The sequence below is a fragment of the Capsicum annuum genome, chromosome 4 (genome assembly GCF_002878395.1).
Source record: "Capsicum annuum cultivar UCD-10X-F1 chromosome 4, UCD10Xv1.1, whole genome shotgun sequence".
Classification (NCBI taxonomy): Eukaryota; Viridiplantae; Streptophyta; class Magnoliopsida; order Solanales; family Solanaceae; genus Capsicum; species Capsicum annuum.
Window position 1 is genome coordinate 221,041,649 of NC_061114.1, and position 7,477 is coordinate 221,049,125.

At 35.2% G+C, this 7,477-nt stretch overlaps 1 pseudogene; it reads left to right on the top strand.

Annotated features, from left to right (window-relative positions):
* Window positions 1–6,118: 6,118 nt before the first annotated feature.
* Window positions 6,119–6,184, top strand: LOC124898381 (annotated as a pseudogene).
* The last annotated feature ends 1,293 nt before the right edge of the window (window positions 6,185–7,477 follow it).

A 7,477-nucleotide genomic window follows, 5' to 3' on the forward strand; every position in this document is an offset into this window, starting at 1 on the left:
ATTTTTATCTCTCTCAACTTACTATCGCCTTACGGTGCCCGTGAGGCGATAGTAAGTTGAGAGAGATAAAAATGAGAGAGTCTTATTGGTGAAAACCCTCACGGGCACCGTGAGATGATTGTGAGTTGGGAGAAATGAGAATAAGAGAGTCTCATTAGTAAAAACCCTCACAGACACCATAAGACAATGGTGAGCTGAATAAAAGACCCTTCAAGGCGTCACTAGCCGAATGAGGTCTGAATACAATTGGCCTAAGAGAGCAACTCAGTTTCAAGGCCATTAACTCAACAACAATTGGTAGAAAGTTTGGATGGAAAGATCAGGTAGCTTAATCCAAAATGCATAGCATAATCATTAGAGTTGACTGTCATGTCTAGAAAAAATTTTCATTTATTTGTTTCTAATGGGGACACTCATTGTCTTTTCTTTCTTCTCTTTATTTTTATTTTGTTTTCTTGAGTCAAGTGTCCAAATAAAAGTCATTGTCATTTTTCTCTTGTCTTTGAGTCAAGTTCATGTCAAAATAAGTGAGAAAGATTTCAAAACTGGCTACCAGATTCTTCAATTGCACAAAGCAAGACAAAAGGGCCAGGACATGCTAAAGACGTGATTGTGAGCCAAAACAAGGTATGCAGAAAGTTTTGTCAACCAACAAGTCTGGGAACTCATGGAAATACCAAGGTTCAAATGGTTTATCTAAGAAGCATGACAAAGTAGGGATATTGTATTTGTTTCAGAGTCACTCTTAATAATCTGAGTTTGGGTCAATGATACAGCAAGCCAGTAACACATGCTAATGGTTGAAAGCAAGATTAAATACGACTGGGGCAAGAGCAATTTCCATGAAAGCCAAAGCCACAAACCAGCTACCATATTTTTAAACTAACAAGTTTTCTTTGTATGAAATAGGAACACATGTTACCTTCGAATCAACAATTTCAAAGCCTAAACATTGAAAGTTGCAATACCGCATTTCCACAAATGAAGGAGACAATATTTCTGCACATATTTAGTATTTAAAGCCCTGGTAAAACTCATAATTAAAGATTTCTAGGAGACACGCTTCCTTGTAAGGAGATGCACTTCCTTGGTTGGGTAATTCAAACAACATTTGTAAGGAGATGCACTTCCTTATTAGAGCAATTCAAGAGACATTTATTAGGAGACACAATTCCTTATTTTTGTAATTCAAGCGATGTTGGTAAGAAGAAGCACTTCCTTGTTTGGACAATTCAAGCAATATTGTAAGGAGATGCACTTCCATTATTTGGTTAATTCAAGAAATATTTGTGAGGAGACGCAGTTCCTTGTTTGATTAATTCAAGAGACATTTGTTAGGAGACTCACTTCCTTATTTGGTAATTCGATCAACATTTGTAAGGAGACGCACTTTCTTGATTGGTTAATTCAAGAAAAATTTGTTAGGAGATGCACTTTCTTATTTTGGTAATTCAAGCGGTGTTGGTAAGGAGATGCACTTCCTTGTTTGGTTAATTCAAGCAACATTTGTAAGGAGACGCACTTCCTTGTTTGAACAATTCAAGCAATATTGTAAGGAGATGTACTTCCTTTATTTGGTCAATTCAAGAAACATTTGTGAGGAGACGCGCTTCCTTGTTTGAGTAATTCAAGAGACATTTGTTAGGAGACACATTTTCTTATTTGGTAATTTGATTGACATTTGTAAGGAGACTCACTTCTTTGATTGGTTAATTTAAGCAAAATTTATTAAGAGACACACTTCCTTATTTTGGTAATTCAAGTGGTGTTGGTAAGGAGATACACTTCCTTGTTTGGTTAATTCAAGCAACATTTGTAAGGAGATGCACTTCCTTGTTTAGGAAATTCGAGCAACATTTGTAAAGAGAAGCACTTTATTGTTTGGTTAATTCATGAAAACATTTCTAAGGAGATGCACTTCCTTGTTTGGTTAATTCAAGAAGCATTTGTAAGGAGACGCACTTCCTTGTTTGAGTAATTCAAGCGGCATTAGTAAGGAGATGCACTTCCTTGTTTTGATAATTTAAGCAACATTGGTAAGGAGATGCACTTCCTTGATTGGGTATTTCGAATTTTGATTTTTAGGTGATTCACTTCCTAACTTGAGTCTTGATTTCTAGAAAATGCACTTTCTAGTCGAGTTATTGCACTTAATCCTTAGGAGACGCACTTCCTTGCTAGTTTTCATTTGTTAGGTGACACACTTTTAACTTAAACTTGTATCTCTAGAAGACACACTTTCTAGTTAGAATCCCTCACTTTAATTCTTAGGAGACGCACTTCCTAGTCTTGCTTATTCAATTGTACTCTCAAGAGATGAATTTCTTGGTCAGAGTCTTGATTCATTATTGCAACATGCAAGTAGGTATGATGTGACTTTTCCAAAAGTCTTCTGATGATAAACTGGGGCAAAAATTCAATTTCTGTTTTTGAAACTTTACTTTTCTGGCAAATAAAACCTCTTTATAATAATATTTGTTTGGGATAATTTTCTTTTTAGTTTTGATGTGATTTCAGGAGCCTGCTCGAAGCACATGGCGAATAAATGGAAAACCAAGCAACAAGGTGAAGAAATTGAAAGTTAAACAGATTGAAAAATAGCAAGTCAGGAGCCTGCCTATAGAACAGGGTGAAGAAGTTGAAAGCATGGCAACAAGTTGATGAAATAGCAAGTCAGGAACCCGCTTGGAGAATAGGATGAAGAAATAAAAAGTCAAGCAACAAAGTGAAGAAGTTGAAAGTCAAGCAACAAGGTGAAGAAGTTGAAAACAAAGCAACAACGTGAAAATTTGAAAGTTAGCAAATTGAAAAATATCAAGTCAGGAGCCCGCCTGAAGAATAGGGTGAGGAAATTGAAAGTTAAGCAACGAGGTGAAACAATTGAAAGCAAAATAATAAGTTCATGAAATTTAAAGTCAGGAGACCACCTGAAGAATAGGGTAATGAAACTCAAGTCAAAAGTCCAGAAGAAGCTGCATAGATAGGATTTTTTAATTTAATTTATGTTTTTAATTTGCAATTTTCACTTTTGATGTAATAACAGAGCCGCGGACTGGAACCTCGACAGAACCTCACTAGACTCTCCAACTTAGCATAGTCCTTCTCTTTCCAATCCGTTGAAATACCCGTGACTTGATTCTCTCATAACTTGGGTAGATAGGATGTCTTAAGTCAAGACCCGATTGTCCTTCTTCCTTCTGTTTCTTTCTTTGAATAATGGTCGGGTCAAAATTTGGTCTCGCTGTGTACTTATTTGTCTGAAAACACTTCGTGTTTACATTCAAAGGGGGCATGATGTAGACAGCTAATTTTGTCCCTCCCGAAGTCTAATTTTATTCATTTTTAGTTCACCTTACCATGTGTCCAACCCCATGTAATTATATCCCACAAAAATACAAAAATAAACAAAAACAATACCTCTAACTAATTTATCTTATCCTAACAACCTGTCCTATTAAAAATGACACATCACCATCACCACCCTAACTACCCATGTGATCCCCCCTCCTTTTTCTTGTCCACAAAGAAAGAATACATGGGGGACCATTTTTTTTCATTTTCAACATACACACAGACCCCCATTTTTCTTCTTTTCTTCTTCACTCACAATCTCACACACAGGGAAATTTCCATAGGAACACACACCTCACCAATGAGCCACGCCATTTTTCTGAAGAATGCACCCCACCACACACTCACGGATATACTCCATTAACACCAGGTACTCACAGCTCTACACACATGACATCACTCACAGATAATCTATTGAGAGAGATAAGAAGAGAGAAAAACAAACAGAGAGAGGAGGTTGAGATCGAAGCAGCCAAAAATCAGGAATAGAGAGAGAAATCCGGCAAAACCCGCAGAAAAAGCATCATCATCTTCACTCCGATCGAACTCACATTGGAAGTCCATTCTCCCCTTCATTTTCTAGTTCAAATATCGTCGAAATTCCATTCGTAGCTCAAACGGATACAAAAATGTTGTTCTAGATTCCATTTTTTGGTCAGATTCGATTCAGTTTTGGGTTCGAGTTGAGGTATTTGTTGGTTCGAGATTGGCATAGTTCCGGTCGATGCTCTTTTATGAACTCGTGTGATTGCTAAAGGAATTTGGTTGATTGAGGCAACATTTGAGGTCCAATTTTTATCTCTTTCTTTATAATTTTGTCAATCTTATGTGAGTGATGGTGTGAATTGTTGATATGTTTTGATTGTGTGTTTTTTAGCAATTTTGATTGGTTGATTTCATATTAATGTTGATTATCCTTGGTTAAGAGTGAAATTAGGGCGGGAATCGAAGAATTAATAAACATGAATGTGGGTTTATGTCGATTTGTTGTTGGTTGTTTTAATTGAAATGAATGTTAATTATGTTGATCTCGATAGTAGCATGTTTTTGGTTGAGGGTCGTTAGGCAAATCTTAGGTTCAGGGTAGGCAAACTTAGGACTCGTGGTTTTGTTGAATGTTTGAAATTGTGTTGAATGGTTTGGTTTCTTGTTTTGAAAGAAATGTATTCATTTAACCAGGGAATGCCCCGAGGTCACATTGTACTTATTCACCGGGGAATGCCCCGTCGTATCATGTTCACAAAGCGGGTTTGTGATGAAGGCCTGAGGCACGGGTAAAGAATTAAACATGATTCTAGGATTAGTTTAGAATACGATTTATATTTTCGTATTTTTCTATTTTTGGGGATGTATAACTCGGACATTATTTTGGTTTTGAATTTTGTTTACTTGAATGATTGTTTTGCGTGTATTTGTATGGTTTATATATTTGTAGTGCCAAATTAGCCGATACACTCCTCCAAGCGACCGTGGTCAAATCACGGGATCGAGGGGTGCCTAACACCTTCCCCTCAGTTAATAGAATTCCTTAGCTGGAATCTCTATTCGCAAACTAATTTTACAGAGTCAAATCGTTTTGAAAAGGATTTTTCAAAGGTGACTTGGCACACCGGATTATGCCAAGTGGTGACTCTGAATAAAAAATGTAAATAATCCTTTTTCGAAACAAATTTTTATATTTTTTGTCACTTTAATAATATAAACCATTTCAAACCACAATACAATCTTTTGAGAGTGAAAAAAAGGGGTGTGACATGTAACATTATGTAACAACCGAAAAATGATAGTACAATCTTCAAATGTTATACTCATTAAAACAATGCACACTACAATACAATAAAAATAATAATTTATGAAATGATACGTAACAACTATCACATCAATCGACTCTATTTTCCCAATAAAAGATCTATTGAAATTGGAAAAATTCATCTATTAAACGATTTTTAATTTGAATAAGCTATTTTCTACTATTCATTTTGTAAGAAAGCAAAAGATATCATTTTCCCAAAAATTGAATTAAGGAGAACTGACCAATTTTACGAAAGAGAATACGTGTAGAAAATTTAAACCAAGCTTTACGAATATATTTTTCTAGAAAATAAAAATTCATCACCGAACATACACATAGCATACACAAGAGATGCATTCAAACTTTATATTTGTTGTTGGTATCACGTCTCAAAACACCAAAAAGAGATAAAATTTGTTACTATAAAAAATGAATCTGGTTATAGTTATTTTGATCTTCTTGTTTATTGACTTTGTTAGAATTTACATGAATCTATCAACTTAATATATCTACATAACATAATTTATGACAAATTAGTACGAAGAAAATTATTTTACTAATAATTACTGATAAATTTAATATTTATAATCATTAAAGATATTTTAGTAAACTTATCAGTTACGATGCAGTACCATACTGTCAAACCAAATAATAAAATTATTATTAACCAGTAGTGAACGATACAGTCTATCCAAGCATGGTATTGTATTATACCGTACAGTAAAATACCATAACGTATGGTACCGTACATTATGAAACCATGGCAAACCACCATCCAAGTTAGGGGATTTATGCTGTTTACACAAAAAAAAAAACGTTAGCTAAAAATGCTTGAAACAAACGAGAGAGCCCATTGTGGGCATAGCTGGGCTTATTCAGATGGGACAAAGAAACAAGCCTAACTTGTTATTTCTCTCACATCGTTTGCAGAAAGAAGTTTTGCTCTCTATATAAAGTACAACAGCAGTAGGCATGCGAGAAGATTAGCATGGCCCCTGCGCAAGGATGACACACACAAATCAAGAAATGGTCCAAATTTTTTCCCTAACTTTTTCCAGTTTCTTCGTGTGGTTGTGTTTTGATTTTCCACTCATTTTCTATGTATGTAAAAAAGCTTCTGGCTTTACACATATTGATTAGATTGTAGTGAAATTTCTTCTCCTCTAGTGCATTACAAAAATTGTATAGACCTTATGTTTTTAGTGTGCAAATTTGTCTTGGAAGATTCATGTCAAGTGGCATTAGGTCAAATATAATTAAATTTCTGTTAACAGTTTGTCTTGCTTACGTAAGTATAGGCAGAACACACACAAATGGGAAAGAGGAGATGAATACATTAAGAAAGTTATTGTGCATATGCAAGGACTACTCAATTTGCATTGAACAACCAATGTAAAATGGACAAGGCCAAGTGAGTTGAATAGGTTATTTTAGCCAAAATTAAATCTGTTCGTTTATAGCTTAACTCATCTTAATTTGTCCAAATTAACTCATAGTAGCATTCATACCTGGACCTTCTGTCATGGGCTTTGCCTGGATAGACTGAGAAATTAGAGATAAGAGGCATGGCAAATTGAGAAAACGAGAAATGAGCAGTGGAAATCAATAGTATTATAAATTGCTTTTATTATGACTTACTAGATTGAATAAATATTGCACCCTCAACCCCATCTTCGTGCTACCAGACAGGCATATCAATCAATTTCTTGTTCAGCCTTTCAAAATTAGTAACTGCTAGTAGGTAACTTCTTAAAAGCTCCTTTTATGTGGACTATGGAGAAAAACCAAGCAGAATGGGCTACTATAAGGACAATATTTCAGGATAAATAATTTCGGGATCATTTTGTAACTTCTTAAAAGGGTGAAATAGTGAGTCCCACGGAATATTCGTCTTTCATATCCCATTAATGAAACGACCTCAATGGGTACATGTTTGTGAAACGTCTCATATAGCTCGTTAAGGAATAAGTAGTCTCTTTTAATATGCCTTAACAATTCTCACTTCTTGATATAGCTTTCTGTAGACACGTAATTTCGTCCCTCCCTGATATCATTTTCCCATTTTTACCTTATCCCACCCATGTAGTTACATCCCACAAAAATAAAAAAAATAACTCTCAACAAAATTCCTAACAAACTTTTATTCTCTTTAACATACTAACAACCCTTTCAATTAAAATAAGACACATTACCATACCCATACCCCCAACACCCCATACCCACGTGACCCTCTCCCTCTCTTATTTCTTGTCCACAAAGGAAAAAAGAGATAAACATTAAAAAGGGGCCCCACTAGGAAACTTCCAGGAGAGGGACAAAAGGACCATTTTTCAA